Source organism: Pygocentrus nattereri, chromosome 8 (assembly GCF_015220715.1).
Source record: "Pygocentrus nattereri isolate fPygNat1 chromosome 8, fPygNat1.pri, whole genome shotgun sequence".
Taxonomy (NCBI): Eukaryota; Metazoa; Chordata; class Actinopteri; order Characiformes; family Serrasalmidae; genus Pygocentrus; species Pygocentrus nattereri.
In genome coordinates this window covers 2112092-2130021 of record NC_051218.1, presented here as the reverse complement: position 1 = coordinate 2130021, position 17930 = coordinate 2112092, and the positions used below count along the sequence as shown (strand labels likewise).

At 40.3% G+C, this 17930-nt stretch overlaps 1 protein-coding gene across 2 annotated transcripts in view; it reads left to right on the top strand.

Annotated features, from left to right (window-relative positions):
• Window positions 1–17930, top strand: part of tcp11l1 (t-complex 11, testis-specific-like 1) — a 350112-nt gene that overhangs the window by 232149 nt on the left and 100033 nt on the right. For both annotated transcript variants that reach the window (XM_037540451.1, XM_037540452.1), the window contains exon 4: window positions 6986–7127. The gene's annotated coding sequence lies outside the window, so the exon portion shown is untranslated. The remainder of the gene's footprint in view (window positions 1–6985; window positions 7128–17930) is intronic.

Sequence of the window (17930 nt, the reverse complement as noted above, 5' to 3'; positions counted from 1 at the left end):
AATGAATTACACATGGAATTACAGTTTTATTTTACAGGTTAGGATGAGGCATAAATCATAGAAAACACCCTCACTTCTCAAATTCACACAAAGATTTCTTATCATGTGTGAAACAGTCATAGAAATTACACACGTCCTGTGCTAAAGGTCCCTCATAGACATAACCAGCTCATCTGAATAGTACATTAGTGAATGATTATGGCATTTTCTAGGGCTAGTGAGAGTTGGGATTTTACGGAGTGATATTGTCCTAAATGTAATCCCTGCTTTGGAATTTGGCCAGCAGTTTTTTTCTGTTATCAAACAGTTTTGTATGGAAAGTCACTGTATGATATGTTTTTGTTACATGAATCTCCCCAGTTGCTACATTACATTCACAAAAATGTATGATTTCCAGTCGGTATTTACTTCGCCTCTGCAGGGATATTTTTCCACATCTTCAAAGTTCAGTTTTTGCAGTTGGTTTGTATTTTCAGCTTCTCACGATCCAAATAATCCCAAACCCATTCAGTGGTGTTGAGGTCTGGACCCTGGGGTGGTCAGTCCATCGTCCAGCTTCTTTGTTTGGTGTGTCCGTCTACTTTTCTCAGTGAGGTTCGTCTTGATCAGCTACACGTCCTTTCAGACCCACAGCGCTGAGGGGTCTTCACACAGTGGAAGGATGGACAGAAACACCTGTGGATGTTTTCAGATCTGAAGCAGCGTGATCTTCTCCTCTGAAAGCTTTATCTGGTGGAGGCAGCTTTGATGTCTACCAGGTCTTCCAGGTTGTTAGGAGGCCCATTTTCTCTGTAGCTTTTAATCATGCGTTTCATTTATTTCCACAGTACTGTACAATAGTGCTATATTCTGTATGTGGAGCATATTATTATTACACATAGATACGTATTATATACTGAATATATATTACATGTCATACGTAAGACCCCCCCCCACACACACACACGCACACATACTGTATATATACATACATCTTGACAAGGTATGAAAACAAACCTGTCTGTGTGTGTGGCTGTCAGTATTCATTTGAGTGTGTGTATGGGTGTGTGTGTGTATCTGTGGGTGGGTTTCGGGGGAGGCAATCTGTTTACTTCTCATAAACTCCAGCGGTTGCAGTTGTCCTCTCTCCGTGGTGCTGCAGACCTCATCATATCTTTGCCCTGGCGAACTGTTTGAGCGGCCCACTCGAGCGTGCAGCATGCTATCTCATCCCCTCCAGGACACACACACACACAGACACGTATGTATACACACACAAGGCCCTGCCGCTTCATTTGGCGTCTTCATTCACACCCTCATCTGGAAAAAAGCGCTAACTCACATCTTCATGTTTACCGTCTGTGTGGAGAGAGAGAGAGAGAGAGAGAGAGAGAGAGAGAGAGAGGGAGAGAGGGAGAGAGGGAGAGAGAGAGAGAGAGAGAGAGAGAGAGAGAGAGAGAGAGAGAGGGAGAGAGGGAGAGAGGGAGAGAGAGAGAGAGAGAGAGAGAGAGAGAGAGAGAGAGAGAGAGAGAGGGAGAGAGGGAGAGAGGGAGAGAGAGAGAGAGAGAGAGAGAGAGAGACAGAGAGAGAGAGAGAGAGAGAGAGAGAGAGAGAGAGAGAGAGAGAGAGAGAGAGAGAGAGCGAGAGAGAGAGCGAGAGAGAGCGAGAGAGAGAGAGAGAGAGAGAGAGAGAGAGAGAGAGAGAGAGAGAGAGAGAGAGAGAGAGAGAGAGAGAGAGCCTTTCAGCAGCCTGTTGCAGACGCAGTGATAAAGACATAAGATGGACGGATGGATGGATGGATAAAGATAGATGGACAGGGTAAAAGGAGGACAGTAGCACTTGTTTTGATGGAGGAGATTTGACATTGTTTGGAAGTTTGGGGGCCCCTGCTCAAATTTCACGTTTTGTTGATTTTCTGAAAATAAGTGAAATGAGTGAAAAATAAATAAACAAACAAATAAATAAATAAAGTATGTTGTCTATGGGGAACAGACTTAAATGTGGCATTTTTCTGCAATTTCCAGTGCATAATTTCTATAATCTGAAATTAACATATTGGAAAAAATATTAAGACGTAAAATGTGCCAGAATGTTCACACAGGCCAAATGTGATGTTAAATTCAGCAAATAAACAGTAATCGTGCATTTAAACCTGCAGACATTTCGATTCAGAAAATCAACAAAATGTCATTTGAGCAGGGATGCCCAAACTTTTGCATATAACTGTATATTGTGGTATTTACCATGTTTGTTTAGTGTGTTTGTTTAGTGTATTTATATAGCAGTGCTAGAAACCAATGTTATGAAGCTAATATTGTAAAAATGGGCAAAAGTGCACATCACTAAATATAGTAGCAGCAGCCAACCTGAAGCCTGAATTCTGTTCATGCTTTTGTCCTTTTGTTATAAATAAACAGAAACCCTGTACTTTAGTGAAGATAGATAGATAGATAGATAGATAGATAGATAGATAGATAGATAGATAGATAGATAGATAGATAGATAGATAGATAGATAGATAGATATGAAAATGCCTGTTGTCCTTTAAATTGTATGTAAATTTCATGAAGAATGGATTAAAAGAAACGTCCCAAAATGACTTGGAGAAATTTTTGGTTCCATTGACTCACATTAAAAGTAAAGTAGCTTTTTTTCCTTCTCCTCTAAAGTTACCATTTTGGAGATACGAGGTTTTGTTCCAAAACAGTGACACACTAGAAAATAGAAATAAAAATAGACACAAATTAAGTATAAAAGTAGAAATAAAATACATCTATTTGCATATTTACATAGCATATAAGGCAGATTTGTTGTGCTCACAACAATGAGTATAGACATAACTAGGAGTAGCAGCAGTATTTTCAGTGTAAAGTGCACAGTGAGCGTCACCTCAGTAGCAGTAATGATATATTTCACAGTGTGTATTAACAGGAAAGTGATATAATGATGTGGTTCAGCACAGTTCTTGCTAAAATACTGTTCAAATTAAAGTTTCAGTGCTCTGTTTATATTTTTACTTAAGTTAAAGTGTGAAACTACTACTATATGCTTTAAGTACCCATATCATAGAAACCTGAATGTTTTGTGAAATTTTTAGATAAAAATTCACACTGAAGTTATAAGGAGTGTTTCAGCTCTTAGTGTTTTTTGATTGAGGCACAATACAGGGCAGCCAATCAGAATAGAGCTTATGTATATCAGTCTTAAATGCCCTGTCACAAAAACAGCCTGTTTAATTCTAAGGAATGAAGATGAGCTGGATATTCAAATGAATTATAATTAATATATGTTGTAAGTTTGCTGCAGGTGGAAAAAATAAAATGCAAGAAATGTGTAGAAGATGGGCTCTTTAAGAATAAAAGGGAAAACGAGCTGGAAACTGCTGGTTTAAACTCACTTGGGTATTGTTATCTGATTTAAAAATACGCCATACGTAACTTTATCGCATTTCCTTTCATTCTGAAAGGTGCCTGATTCTGAAAGTTGCTGGACTATGATTGGACATTTGGTATTTAGAGGAGGACTTTAGTGAAAGTTGCACTATTGGTCTGATTTATATGTGAAACTGTATCATAGTCCTTCGTATATTGTCCAGTCTAGTTTTTACTTCACTGTATCTTGGAAAAGTTGTAGCACAAAAAGAGAAATATTTTTATTGAATTGCAGTGGAAAGAAATTAAAAGTCTCAAAAAATACTTTGACCATCTTCCAGTGACCGTCAGAAACTCTATGTCTCCCTCTTTCAATTGGATTGTGATTGGTTCCTAGGCGCCTCATGGTTGTAAAAATATGGTGCTCTGAAATCGGTTGACTCATTTTGAATCACCCTGTACTTTAATAAAGAAACTACTTAAAATCTGCAAGACTACATTTGGGGTTTCTTGTTAGAAGTAACATGTACATGCATTTGTTTAGGACCCTCAAGCCACAGTGTGTCCCACAAGTAGCTTTTTTATTACTTCAGTATCGTTTATGCCATTCATTATATTGGCAGAAAAATGTTGGTACCACTTTACAATAAGACTAACGTTATAAAAAGTGTATGGATGGTTTAAAATGAGTTTATTAATGGTTAACAGTTTTCATTTAGGTCGTAAACACCTTCGCAGTCATCAGTCAGCTGTAATAACACCTAAATGAGAAGAACAACTTTTACCTGTTACTTGCCAAATACTGATCCCACATTCATCTAAATTGATCTTGCTGCTACTTATCTTACTTTATACCCTCCATCAATCAGCATTAAACCTGACAGCTTCATCACATATTCATATTCATCAGATATAATAATATATATAATAATATCACCTTTGCCCTTTTTATTCTGACTACTTTGTAAGAAGTTTACGATCTAATTCATCGCAATAAATAATGTTTATTTATAATAAACTATCTTACTGTGAGGTGGTGCCAAAATTTCCTATCCAAAAAATATTAAAGCAGGAGACACTTGATACTTAGATACATCATTTAGTGGTTAAAGTGTTCTATGTTCTATGTTTACAGGCGGGTTTGTGTCACTTTATTGTTTTATACAGTAATAACATACAGTGCAGATTAAAATGCTTTAAGCTATACATGAGAATTTATTTTAAACACCAGAATTTATGTCCAGTATTTTAAGTTTTTTGCAAAGACCAAGATGTTATTCAGTTAAAATGAACACGCCAGAATGAACTATTTACAGGAAATTCCTGATGCCTTTTTTTAATTCTAGATTTTTAATATAACTTCATTCTTGATATAGTGAGTAATCATCTACAGCTCGTGTTCCTCATTTATCTGCAACATTTTTAAAAGGCACATATCCTATATTTTTCTTTTTTTCCCCCATTAGGTCCATTTAATATATTTGTGTGGTTTTCTGTGACAAAAGGAGTCAGAAGTCATTTTCACATGATCATTTCCCAACTTCTCTTATCCCTTAGAATTAAACAGACTGTGTTTTTTACTGTACCTTTAAATCATATGCATATGTAAATTACATCTGTTCTGATTGGCTCCGCTGTATTGAGCTTCATTCAAAAAGCAACACTTTTTTTCAGACTTTGTATCTAAAGTGCTGTAGGCTGTATAGGCAAATATATGTAAAGATGTTGCTATTGTATGACATCACTAAAACAGTGAATTCAAAGCAAGCTGAGGTTTATTGTGTGGACTGTGGTGTGAATGGCATGTCTTGGGTTTTTAACAGTGTTTGATGTAGTGTGCAAACACTGTTAAATCCGCAAAACATACCATTCACACCACAGTCCACAGACTCCATACAATAAAACTTTGTAGCGTTTTCCAGGCTATGGGCCCTTTCATTGTGATCCAGTGATCAGTGATCCCAAATGTTTGAACTGTAAATCCAAACATTAGAACAGTTACGTAACTTATATTGTTGAATTAATGAAACTGTAATGATTTAATACTTTACATTTACAGCATTTGGCTGACGCTCTTATCCAGAGCGACTTAATTTGACCATTTTACACAGGAAGGCGAAGGCGGTGTTAGGAGTCTTGCCCAAGGACTCTTATAGGTATAGTGCAGGGTGTTTGCCCAGGTGGGGATTGAACCCCAGTCTACAGCCTGGAAGGCAGAGATGTTAACCACTACACTAACCAACCACATTGTACCCCTACACTATTACTAACCACTACACTATACCAACCACTTTAGAATAGTGGGTAGACTGGGGTTCAAGTTCCTGCCTGGACACTATTCCAATAAGAGTTTTGGGCAAGATTCCTAACACTACTGGATAAGAGTGTCTGCCAAATGGCGTAAATGTAAATGATAGGGACCAGTGGGAGACCCCCCCCCCCAGTCGGATCCTGTGTAGGGCCTCCAAACATTCAGAAACAGCCCTAGTTGTTAGGTTGTGTTGAGGAGTGAGGATTTTTCCAATCAGCTGATCATTTTCACATCCGATGGACCTTGACAGTGACGGCAGTAGAAATAATAGTGATAATAATACTAAAACCGTCTCCATCATACATCTTTGCGTAGGAACAAAAGACATTACCTTCTGTGTCTTATAGCAGAGCAGCTGTTTGTCAGAAACAGCTGTGCGTAAGACTCTTCTGCATTTGCTCTGTTGTCAGGCCCTGCTTTTGGGAGGCAGCCCAAAGCCTCAGGGCAGAGCGAGCGAGGCGAGAGAGCTCCACTCTGCTAGTCCCGCAGCTTCCACACAGCTGCACATGGCCCGTTTCTCGCCGTGACTCTTATCAAACATGAGCATTTACATACTGAGAGCAGGACATGAGCAAATCAAACGTGTCATTAGCATATGCGCCGCGGGTTCATTTGACTTGCTAACGCGGCGGGCCTGGATTTTGCCACGGCGGATATGTTCCCTCCGTTCACTAAGACAAAGGTCATCTGACACTTACTCCAATTTGGAGTGTCCTCCGGCTCGGCTTTATTCAAAAAGCAGCTGCTGGGACTCCACTGTACCAACCTGATGAAATATTAAGTTTATGTATACACATTTGCATAGGGAAATATTCAAATGAAATTCTTGTCATACAGTGGTCAAACGGTGCCAGAAAATTACTCAATTTGGCTAACTCGCCCACCCCCGAGAGCAGAACTCTCTCTTGGTTTGGTTTGTTCGTTTGAGATTTGCCAGCATAATTCCACACAGGCCTGAATGAATCAGTTGGCTTCGGCCGCTAAAGAGCCGCTACAGAGCTTCTACCCTTTCCAGCGCTCCTAACACGGCCTTTTCCAGGACTTTTGTGTACGTGTGAGTGACATCAGAGGCGGATATGAGTGTGTGAGAGCGAGAACGGGGGTCGTGTGTGTGCCAGTGTTTTATTTTGAGGGTTTTTTTTTTATGTTTGGCTAGTTTTAGCAGACCGAGCCACGCGATTCTCTTCTAGGCCAAACCCTTGCCATGTTTAATTGATGACTTGTGCGCTAAATAATGAATTTATTTATTGAACTGCACAGTAACTGACACACAACTCCATACACATTATGCATTTTTCATTCGGACTCTATTCTTATTTTATAGCTGTGGAGGCTCAGCTCGCTCGGCTTCTGCTGCCATGTGGAGTTCAGCCTGCCGCCACTCACAGGCTAACACTGCCCTCATGTGGACGAGCGCAGTGTCAGGTTCCGTGAGAGCGTGAGAGCCTGTCCGGATCACCCTGAAGGTAAATGAGCTATAAACAAGAATAACATAAAGCAAATCTCATGTAAACTTAACCCTGCGCCTGGAGATCTACCACCCTGCTGAGTTCAGCTCCAACCCTTATCCAGGTCATGAAGGTTCTTAGGGGCGTCCGAACATTGGGACCAGGTGTGGGTCTGACCTCTGGATTCCTGCTCTGTACTAAAAAAAAAAGGCGTTTTCTTCTTAATGTTCCTGAAGGAACCTGTAACTGTCGTTCTCCAGAGCATGTTGTGAACAGCACACTATACTTTTTATTGTCTTATTTGTATTATCATTATCACCACTATCCCTTATGTAATTATTGTATGCAGTCACCTGCATTTTGGGGCCCCTGGTGAAAAGATTACCATACATAATTAGAATAAATACAAATAAACATAAATACACTCTCAGAAATAAAGGTACCACACTGTCACTGGAGCCTGACCCCTTTTGTCGCTAGGGTGGGACCCTCAAGGCTCCATCTCAGTGCCTTTAGTCAACATAACTGAACCATAATCCACTGAGATGATCTGTTCTAAGCTGGACTGACTCCACACACCCCGCCTCGCCCTGCCCCGCCTCGCCTCCAGGCTTTTACTCTACTGCTCTGTTTTAAAACATTCGGTTATGAAAAGGAACAAATACCAACTTTTCACCTGGAGGAACTGATTTAAGGTCCACAAGTGAGAGAACATTTACATTGTCTGTGCCTTGATGAACGAAATATATATCTTCTGATCTTTAATCAAAGTGTAGTGACTTTTGCTGACCTCTAACATGAAAGATGTGTCAATCAGAAGATGTTTTAGAGGTGAGCAGTAGTCACTACACTTTAATTAACGATCAGAAGAAAACGGGAATTTAGCCTTTTAAAGGATACAGGATGATTTGTTTAATATGATTGGGGATTATACACAAAGGTCAGTTCGTATTTCAAGTTGACCACGAGTGAGATGAAGAGGTTTACACTTTAACGTTAGATGAAAAATGTTCATTCTGGTAACTGGTGGAGTTGGTGTGTGTGTGAATGTCTCTATGCAGGGTTGTGTGGATATATGAGTGTGTGGGGGTGTGTGTATTGGGTTGAGGGCAAGAATGTGTGTGTGTGTAGGGATGTGTGGATGAGTGTGTGTGTGTGTGTGTAGGGATGTGTGGATGAATATGTGTGTGTGTGTGTGTGTAGGGATGTGTGGATGAATATATGTGTGTGTGTGTGTGTGTGTGTGTGTGTGTGTGTGTGTGTGTGTGTGTGTGTGTGTGCTGGAGTGATGAATGTGGGTCTGAAAGTGAATCCCCAGTGAAGATGTCCATGAGGCCGTGTAGACACTGATGTTGTTTATGTCCGGCTCATCAGCCTCTTCACTCTGTGATGACTGACAGAAGCCGGCTGGATCTTCAGTCAGTATTAATATGAATTACTCGCCATATTAAGCCATTCATACCCAGCAACTTTACAATTTAGTATAACAAAGACAAGGTGGCATCAAATGTGTTGTGATTGGTCTGAAGTGGTGACATTTTGAACAGTTACATCTAAAAATATCCACTTTAAATTTTAATGACATGTTGTTGTCATGCTTTTATTTACAGTCACGTTTGGATTTTAGTAAAAAAAAAAATATTATTAATCATCAATGTATTTACAGTAGGACAAACAAGACGAGACCATGTGCCCACACAAAACGAATATATGGTAAATTTTCCATCTCATTACTAAAGGGCTTTTATAACTTTAATGCACATATGTAATGTAGTGAGATTCCAGGTGATTTTGGAGCATTTTGACCAATTTCCTTCTGTTTAAAAAAAAAAAAAAAAAAAAAAAAAACAACAAAAAAAACAAAAACAAACAAAAAAAACCAGTAGCCACGTGTGACCCAGCTTTCATGATTAAAAACTCAGTTTTAGCTCAAAAAAACTCAGTTAACCAATTCAATTTTTTGGCAGATGTGGACATTAATTAAGTAATGGTGTTTTTTTTTTTTTTTTGGAAGATCAAAAAGTTAAAATGAATAAATAAATAAATAAATAAATAATATAATATAATAATAACAAATAATAAAATTAATATTAATAATAATAATAGCAGTAATAATGAGTATTATTCATTTAAAATAGTCACAATAAATATAATCCCTTATCTTGTCTGTTGTATTTTCTCATCAGGATTTCTGCCTTGAGATTTTCATCATGCTTTTCAAAGATGAGACGTTCCTGGGTGTTATGTTCAGTGTCACTCTCACTCACAACATTATGTTAAAATCATCTACAGTTCTGTTTATCACTCTGGACACATCTTATAGAATCATTTCTTGCATAACATTAAAAAAAAACAAACATTTTAATACACGTATCTACTGAAATCAGTGATTCCGTAAAACACCTCGGCCCTGTTGTTCGTCTAATTCCCAGCAGTTCTAGAACATGCACAATAAAATCTGTTTGTGGGGATCATCTACACTCCTCTCAGTGCGGCCTGGTCTCCACACACAGACTGGGCCGTTCCGTCAGTGTCACTCGGTGGAGATGTAATTTAGTCCAAAAGCTGGGTCTCATCTGCGCCCCTTCGTGTATTAAAATAAACATGAGCGTGCAGGAATGTTTGATGTGGTTCTAACACACAATGGCCTGTTTGTGCAGCGCCAGGTGTCCCAACATTGCTGTGATTCATTCACACCGTGCCAAGGTTCGGCAGCCTACAGCATCAATCTGCGCCGCACACATTCCACACAGACACAGAAGAGTGAGCTGCTTGTTTAGGCAGAGAAAACTGTTTGTTTACTCTCACAAGCCAACACTAGAGGGCGCCATTTCCATTCAATACTCTGAATCATACTCACTGAGCACTTTATTAGGTAAACCTACCTTGTATCTACACTCACTGTCCTTTTTATAAGCCCCACTGACCACACAGGAGCACATTGTAGGGCTACAGTGACGGACTGTAGTCCATCTGTTTCTCTGCATACTTTGTTAGCCTGTTCTTCAGTGGTCAGAACCCTGACAGGCATTATTTGAGTAGGGGGTCATTCTCAGCACTGCATTGACACTGACGTGGCAGTGGTGTGTTAAAGTGTGTTGTCCTGGTACAAGTGGATCAGACAGCAGTGCTGCTAGAGTTTTAAACACTGTGTCCACTCACTGTCCACTCTATTAGACACTCCTACCTTGTCGGTCCACCTTGTAGATGTAAAGTCAGAGATGACAGCTCATCTGCTGCTGCACAGTTTGTGCTGGTCATCCTCTAGTCTTTCATCAGTGGTCACAGAAGGCTGCCCGCAGGACACTGTTGGCTGGTTATTTTTGGTTCTTAGTCCAGCAGCGACACTGAGGTATTTAAAAAGTCCAGCAGCACTGCTTTGTCTGATCCACTCAGACCAGCACAACACACACTAGCACACCACCACCCAACTTCACTGGAATCTGGGGTTGTAGTACCTGCTCTGTGGGGGTCCATGGGGGTCCTGGCCATTGAAGAACAGGCTAAGAAAGTATCAGAGAAACAGATGGACTACAGTCTGTAGTTGTGGAACTACAAAGTGCAGCTATATAATAAGTGGAGCTGATCAAGTGGACCGTAAGTGTAGATTAAGGAAGGTACCTTATACCTACTGAAGTGCACAGTGAGTTTAGACTGTAAAGCTGATATTCACCAACTCCTTATTCAAATTTCCTGTTACACCTTAAATAGTGCCAATGGTACCAACATCAGCCTCGTTAAAGCCGTCATCCTATATAAATGGGTTATAAATATGTCTGTATACAGACGATTGTTTAGTGATTTATTCTTTGTTGATTTATAAGTAGTTATTGTATTTTGTGGTTAGGTGGCAATAGCTTTTGAGCTTTTTATCCCATTAATGACATTTTCAAATGGGTTGAAACCTTCCTTGTGCTGTATTACATAAACTTCTTATTTCTGAAAAAAGATCTTATCTGTGTAGTTACAATCACAACTTCAGTTAGAACTGAATTTAGGACACAAGCCACTAAAGAACAGCAGTTCTTCAGTTCATAATCATATCCATTCACACCCAGATAGGAAAGCAGTATTACAGAAACATCCTAACTAGACTAAATCCAAATCTCCTAAATACTGTCCTAACTTTAAGACAAACCCAGAGGTGTCTTAACTCTGTTATAGCCCCTGTTTTCTTATCTGGAGTTCAGATAAGATAAATTCCTGTTTTCTTAACAACTGTTGTTCTGTAATAGCTACTGTCCCGATTCAGTTCTAACTGAAGTTGTGATGGTGATTAAAGGCTTAAGACATTTCTGTAATGCAGAATATTCCTTTTACCTCTACATTCATTATATTCAGTATATTTCGCTGTTGTTGGAAGAAAACCTCATATCTCCAAAATAGTAGCTTTACAGGAGAAGGAAAAAACCTACTTTACTTTTAATGTAAGTCAATGGAACCAGACGTTTTGCCAAGTCATTTTGGGCCGTTTCTTTTGATGCATTCATTATGAAATTTACACACAATGTAAAGATCAACAGGCATTTTCAAATTATGACAAAAACTGAAAAAAGCCAAAAAAGGAGATACGAGGTTTTGTTCTGACAGTAGCAATATATATATTTATATCTTTTTTTTTTTTGGTCTTGTGGTTACGCATTGCAACACTACACACACACACATACACACACACTTTTAAGGTAGAAGGAGATTTCAGGTAGCAGTGTATTTCGGGTGAAAGTGGATTTAAGGCAGCAATGATTTACGGTAGTAGTGAAGTTAAGGTAGCAGGAAATTTAAGGTGGCTTTGGGCAACCAAAGCGACCACCAACTTAGCAACACCATGGCAACCACATCGCAAGCACCTGTGATACCATAGCAACCACCAGATCTTGCAACAACCTATCAGAAAGTGGGAACCATTTAAGATGTGCAACCGTTGATTTCTTTCAGGAAATGAACGTTTTCTAGTTTTAACTTTAATGCTTTGTTTAGTTCATTGAAATATGACAATGTGCTAAATGAATAAACTCCCTTTGCCTCTCCCTGTAAGAGAAAGCAAATAAAAATGAGATGCTTTCACCACTAGAGGGAACACACACACACACACACACACACACACACACACACATATTTCTAAAAGCAAAGCAAGTTACAACAACTGCTTAATCTAGGAAATAACAATAAGTGATAAGCCAAGCCACATGAGCTAAAGTGTGTTTATCTGGCAGAAGGGGTCTGTAGGGGTTTGGGGACTTAAAACTGTCTGACTGACCTCCTCGTTCTGTCCCAGTTGATTCATTGTGCATCACCTTTACACACTGTGTGGGCAGAAAGGGGCCTAAACAAAGTCATTAATAGTTTAAATAAACCTCTTATCAGTGAGATCTGCGTAGGCCCCTCTATTAATACCGCAGCCCTTCGGGCTCCACGTTTCTGCACTGGCTTTTTTTTTTTAGTTGTTGTTGTTAATCATCACAGGCTGTTTACCCGAGATGCTATCATCACCCTGGGGGGCTGCTGGCGGAAAAGCCTTTTTCACCCTGCTGAAAAACGGCCAGTAGAGACCTTTCAGATCAAAACCTGGGAATGGGAATTGGCTTAATGTTTTCTAATACAGACCAGTAGTTTACAATAGAACACCTTTAGATCCCATTAGGAAACCATCCGATGCATTTAGAATCAGTCACTGGTCACCTGTTAAACCATTAGGATCCTTCACATTGTGATAGTAACCCATTAAAAAGCCAAAACACATTAAAAAACATCAGGAACCAACAGAAACGCTTAATTGTTTCTATGTAGGCTATGTAGAACAAGGAACATCCAAAGAACCATTTTCATTCTAAATGGGTTCTTTGCATAGTGAAATGGTTCTTCAGATAGATGGAGAATGTGCTGGATGTGGTTCCATACAGAACCTTTTTGAAAAGGGTTCTAAGTAGAACCAAAAATGTTCTTTTATTGTTATGATGACAAGCTTACAGCAATGGAAGAACCATTTTTGGCACAAATTGAAAACAGTGTGCCTATAAAAGGGTTCTTTGAGTGTTCATGGTTCTATATAGAACTATTGTCTTTGCTGAAGAACCGTGTTCCCCCCGCTCACGTCACTACTGCTCTTATCCATATTAGTGCTGATAGAGGAAGGCATGTGAAGGCGTGATGAGCTCCATCTGGACGCAATTGTGGTAAACTTGCACAGTTAAGGTTCTAATGGAATGCGCGTTACGCAGTCAGTCCAGGGGAACTGCGCTTCGCTCTGCTCCGGCACGTTTGGATACTGTGCCCGTTTCACAGCAGACGCGGTAACCGTGCCGACTGACACTGTGTCGCACGCAACAAGCACCTATATTGATCAATTTCACACTGGGTGCGCCCGTCATGCGGCACCACGGCCGTAACGCACACGTGAAGCTCGAAATACTTTTCGAGTCTGTTTTTGCCGCTTGCCGCGTGCAGCATGGTGGCAGTTTCTAGGCAGAAACAGTAAAGAAATGTCGTGTTTATGCCAAAAATATACAATAAAGGCTGATAAGCAGTCACCATTAGTTTGAGCTTTTTGACTAATTAATAAAAACCCTACACGTGCAATCTTTAAACAGATGTTTTTTCAAAGGTTCTTTAGTAAAGCCAGTGGTTCTGTATAGAATCATGAACACTTAAAGAACCATTTGCATATGCACAGTGTTTGCACCGAAAAGGGTTCTTCTACTCCCAGCTTGACCCTGTAAAAATAGACATATTTAATAAAGGGAATTAAGGGAATAGTTCTATTTGGAACCACAGAACCCTTTCATGCTTAAATGGTTCTGTGCGTGCTTAAATGGTTCTTCAGATTGATGAAGAGTGTGTTGCAAGTGCAAATGGTTCTATATTTACCGTTTTTGAAAATGGCTTAACATCATGAAAATAGATGAACCCTTTTGGTGCCACATAGAACCCTTTTCGATATGGTCCTGTATAGAGTCATGTACAATACTTTTTCCATCAGTTTGAAGAACCATTCCACTATATGCAAAGGACCTTTCAACATGTGTTCTTTGTTCTTAATACCCGGCTGGAAAAACCCAAACCATTAAGTGTTGGTTCCTGATGGTTTTGTAATGTGTTTTGGCTTTTTTGATGGGTTGATATCACAGTGTAAAGGATCCTAATGGTGTAACAGGTGACCAGTGGCTGCTTCTTAGTGCATTTAATGGTCACCTAATGGGAACTAACGGTATTCCATAGGAAACTATGGGTCTCTGTTGGACACAATTAAGGCAATTCCCATTAAAATGCAAAATCGTAAGGTTTTAATGGTTTTCCTTTTTCAGCAGGGTGGAGCCATTGTCTCTGTTTTTTTCAGAGTGTGGGCTTATAGTGTGAACCCTCGCACACTTCACGCTCCTCATACAGCTGTAGGGGCAGCGGACTGAACCTGACACATTGTGGTTTTGTTGAATCATTTAATAAATATTTAATCTGGATTAATCATATTTTTATACAAGCAGCATAAACTCTGCCTCAAACAGACACTTGAACTTTCTTTCCGGCTCCTACTGTTCATGTACAATTCCACCCAAAATGACCGAAGCGCAGTGTTCCAGTTCAGCCCATGGGTGGGTTCACTGTAACAGACAGAGGGTCAGTTTAACACCTGCTAGAAAAGTCTGATCAGTCAGTCCAAGCAAAGCTAATTTAATATGATTCAATGCTGTAAGAAACAAACAGATTTTTCAACCAAACTGCATAAATGTACTTTCTCTATAAGACAGACAGACAGACAGACAGACAGACAGACAGATCAGCTGACAGATACACGTCACAGTATATATGAACACTGACTTGAGTCTGTGTGTCAAATACTGACAGATTGTTTCAGTGAAGGACGGCAAATAAACACACCAGTGAAATATGAACATTGCGTCTGAATAACTGCAGCTTTACTAGCTGCTAATGTCACGTTCATTAATATATTTACTCAAAACATCAGAAAGAAAATCTGTTTTCAGATGTTTCTCTCCTTCATTTTAAATCTGGGTGAAAAAGACCAAACCCACTATTTCTCTTTGTTTACTAAAGGCGTCTAAGCTCTGACGCCGTCTCCGCAGCGCGGAGGCTGTACTTGAGCCTGACTAACACCTGCTGTGAGCAGATCACCTGCTCATCATCAACGGAGCTGCGTTGATGTTGATTACAGTAATATGAGGTTGGATTTTGTGATTTTACACAAACAGCTCAGTAAGCAAAGACAAAACATGCCCTGAAAACACTCAGATCTCGTTCAAACGCTGACCAATCGCTCTGAATTTCACAGGAGACCGTGGCTAGGACCGTGATGTGGTCAGAAGCTCACACTGCTTGACCTTCTTTAACAACGTAAAGAGTCTGTGTTAGTGTGTGCCCCGTGTTAGGTTGTTTCCACTGTTGATCTTTATACACATCATAATCATAATACACAGAGCAGGTACTGTTTGGGTGGTGGGTCGTTCTCAGCACTGCAGTAACACTGATGTGGTGGTGGTGTGTTAGTGTGAGTTGTCCTGGTGCGAGTGGATCAGACACAGCAGTACTGCTGGAGTTTTTAAACACTGTGTCCACTCACTGTCCACTCTATTAGACTCTCCTACCTCGTCGGTCCACCTTGTAGATGTAAAGTCAGAGACGACAGCTCATCTGCTGCTGCACAGTTTGTGTTGGTCATCCTCTAGTCCTTCATCAGTGGCCACAGGACGCTGCCCGCAGGACGCTGCTGGCTGGATATTTTTGGTTGGTGGACTATTCCAGTCCAGCAGCGATACTGAGGTGTTTAAAAACTCCAGCAGCACTGCTGTGTCTGATCCACTCGCACCAGCACAACACACACTAACACACCACCACCACGTCAGTGTTACTGCAGTGCTGAGAATGACCCACCACCCAAACAGTACCTGCTCTGTGAGGGTCCATGGGGGGTCCTGACCACTGAAGAACAGGGTAACAGAGTATCAGAGAAACAGATGGACTACAGTGGACGATGATGTGTGCGGTAGCTCTAATGTAAAGCATCTGACCTTTGTAGCTTTGCCATAACGGGTGGGCTACAGTAACGCGGTTACGGCCTCCAAAACCACTGACAGACTGCACGCTTTGCTCTGAGCGGTGGTGCACACTATCCTCCTGTTTACTTAGGGGGGAAATTCCACTGATTTTTCAAAATTTCTGCATAATTAAGTGGGTAAATATAAATCGGAGTCATTCTGAGTGGTTTGGTGTGGAATGCTCTGTTCTAGAGAAACGTACTGAGTCAGAATTGTTCACAGTGGTGGTGATAGGAACCAGACGTCTGGAGAGCTTAATGCTTGAAAAGCTCCCTCACAGAGTTTTATTACATGAAGGGGTTCTGGATACACTGCCTGATGTCTGGGACATCATTTTTGAGAGGGTTTTTAAAATACATCCATAGTGGAAAGGTACATGCAGGGTGTTTTAAGGTAAAATCGCCCCCAAAGTAAACTTATTTTTCAGGGTTATCTCTATTCCTGCATCATCGGCATTACATATAAAACTCTGAAGATGCGTGAAGGTTCACTGGTGGTCAGTAAACTGTCTATACTTGTGTTGTAGATGTAAATGTGACCCCTGGTTCCTATCACCACCACTGTAAAGAAATCTAGGTTTCTCTACAAAGAGCAATTTCACATCAAACCATTCCGAGTTACTTTGTTTCCATCTGAGCAAGTCAATTATGCAGTATTTTTAAATTAAAAATCTCTTTTAATGCAGCATTAAAGTGAGTGGGTAGATGGAGGAGGGGCGGGAGATTCTAGGTGGGCTTTTCTAAGCTTGTGACAGTTCTAAACCCATTCATACAAACATAAGAACTCAAAAACAAACCCCCTGTTTATGGATTATAATTGGTCAGTTAGTAAGTCTCACAGAGAAGAAATTGACCAGTTCAGATTTGTCAGTGAGTGTGAACGCGGTGTTGGTTGACGCAGCAGGCAGTTTCCTGCACAATGTGTTAGTTTTAGGGCTTTTTTTGCCAACATAGCGGTGTTCATACACGACGCAAATGAATATGAAGATGGGCAGCGGTGGCAAGAAGCAGAAACAGGAGGGTGCTGAGAAGGAAGGAAAGCAGTCGAGGAGAACCCAGTGAAGTGTAGATACGAGCAGGTGGGCAGTGAGAAATGCTAAAAGGAGCTTTATTTATATTAATCGGTATATAATGTATGAAGAGCATTGAATTATAAGATAAGATAAGGCTTTATTGTCATTCGCATCACATGTGGTACATGAGGCGGAACGAAACATTGTACTCACGGTCCAGTTAAACTCCCAAAGTAACATAAACAATAAATAGAAGGTGCCAATAAAGGGGTGCAAATAACAGCAGCTTGAGTACGAGGTAGAAGGTGTAGATCATAAGCTGCGCTTATATGTTGTATTTTACTGTATTGTAGTTTACTGTATTGTAGTGTAGTGTATTGTAGTTTACTGTACTGTAGTGTAGTGTAGTTTACTGTACTGTAGTGTAGTGTATTGTATTGTACTGTAGTGTAGTGTAGTGTAGTTTACTGTATTGTGTTGTATGGTACAGAGTTCTGTGTTCAGCTCTGCTCCTTCTCTCTCTGTATCTACAGTGACTGTGTTTCTAGCCGTATCTGAGCTCAGGACCGTCTCTCTCTCTAACCCACTGGTAACCAGCAGAGAGACTTTCTCTAGACAGACGAAGCTCTTCCTGTAAGTCGCTCTGGATCAGAGCGTCTGCTAAACGCTGTAAATGTAAATGTAAGAGGACGGTGTCATATTTAATAATAAAAAACTTTCTCCAGTTCTCATTTTATCACAAGCTGTGTGGCTGAACAGAGC